The following is a 2,164-nucleotide window of genomic DNA, read 5'->3' as shown; positions in this document are numbered from 1 at the left end:
GCCTGGCTTAGAAAAAAGAGTGGATGAATATAATTAATTTGATTAAATAATTTATTTGTATAATAGTCATGTGATTAGTACAATCTATTTTGTTTCACAGATTTGTCATAAAGTTATTAATTATGATAAAGGGGTCAAAAACAAAATTTATTCGAATATATCGCATGTACAATATGTAATTACTTATGCTAAAACAATTATATTACCGTTTTAATGTAGAATAGTTTTGATGTATCGATAATATAAACGGTTTTATATAGTCATTCAATAAAATATATATGTTTAGTATTTTGTAAATGATGAAATTAAAAATTAGTTACTTTTATTAATATACTAATACATATTAAATCACTACAATGGATATGGGAAATTGCGGTGGTTTCTGGAGTGATTTGTGGCGGTTTTTAGCCGCCGCGAAACGTAATTTCAGTGGTTCTTTAAGCGTCGCCTATTAGGGAGTGGTTATATGATTTTGCGGCGGATCTCAGGAACCGCTGACACAACTGCCGCAAAACCCAAAAATAGCGTCGCAATGTTTGGAGTTGGTTTTAAACCGCCGCGATTTGCCCAACCGTGATCCACACGAGATAATCGGCGGTTTGAAACCGCTACTGTTTAATGGCCACGGATTTGTTCAAATGTAATGGCCGGCGGTGTGCAAAAGGCTGCTGTTTACTTGCCACCGTTTTTTCGAATGTAATTGGCGGTGGTTTAAAACCGTCGCTATCTCCTAACATGAATTTTCAAATTTCTAACAGCTATTTCGCAACCGCCGCTATTTTCCGGATAAATGGCCGCAAAATACTGTATTGTACACTGGCAATCAACGTACTTTTTTTATTTTAATGTACAATTTATTTTTATTTTTTTATTGAATCCTTCTTAATATTAGTAAGTTAAATTATTTTATATCCCGAAAAATAAATTGCAAGGTAAACGACAATAGCAAAACCATTAATTTAATAGATATAATTATCCGAATATCAATAAAGTGTACTCCTTACTAAGAGTTGCATAATCAACACCAAAAAAGTGTATATCTAAAAGAAAAAAAGGTTCCACAATCCTAAGATCTACTTTCTATTCTGTCCCTCCAACGCACTCATCCATGCGGCAACGTCTGATGGTAGCTTCCCACCTTGCCTTTGAAGTAGACATATCAAAACACTCTCCATTGCCTGCATCCTAACCTTCCCAGCTGCTGCTTCATCTTCCATTGCCTGTCTTTTTGTCTTCTCGGCTGCTACTTCAACCTCCACTGCTTGTCTTTTGGTCTTCTCCCTATGCCACGCACCCTACCCGGGTGCTCATTTCCGAGAGCTTGAGCAAGCGAATCATTCTAAGACAACAGTCTAGAGGATTCATCACATTGCTCAATAGCCTCAATTCTTTCCTACACACATAGATAAGCAATTATAAGCATTTATTAGCTAGTCGCTAACCGCACAGACTTTCAATAAAATTTTAAAAACTAAAGCATAGGAGAAACTACTTCCCGATTCTCAAGACATTACTTACTCCAATAGCCCTAGCTGCATCATGGACATAGGAGCCATTAGCTCTTTTGTGTGTTAAGAGATACAACTCTCCTCTACTAACTCTCCTCCCTTGTCGTTCCGACTGTACCAATAATGATGACAAAGTGAATAAGTAGAGAAAGAGATAGTTCAAAAACATTTCCAAAATTAGATTACCTCTTCTTCTCCGAGCCTTGCCAAGCTTTTTGATTCGCCGGTGTGGGTGTAAAGCTGCTTTGATCGATTCTCAGCATTTTTCTTACACTTCTCCTGTCATGCCATCAAATTAAGAGTTACTGGACACTAGTTCTGACTAACTCAATGTGACATAAATGGACTTTTTCTGTTATGAAACAAAACTATATTACCTGTGTCTCTTCGCTATTGCGATAATCGAGAAACTATCTCCAATGGTCCACAGTAATTCCATCTGGGCGGTTTTCAATATTTTCTTCAAGTGAAAGTTCTGGGTCATAGCAGTGATGGTATAATCTGTTCCTCGTTTCCTTCCAAGCCCTTCCTAGCATTTTGAATATTATACGCTTGATAATTCCTCTACTATCTTCTTCAAAATGGAACATTTCCTACAACATCAAAATTAAGTTGTCAGTAGTGTTCAAATTATGAGTTTGGAATGGTACAAAAAA

The sequence above is a fragment of the Arachis ipaensis genome, chromosome B03 (assembly GCF_000816755.2).
Source record: "Arachis ipaensis cultivar K30076 chromosome B03, Araip1.1, whole genome shotgun sequence".
NCBI lineage: Eukaryota > Viridiplantae > Streptophyta > Magnoliopsida > Fabales > Fabaceae > Arachis > Arachis ipaensis.
The sequence above is the reverse complement of the archived record's forward strand: the minus strand, read 5'-3'. Positions refer to the sequence as shown.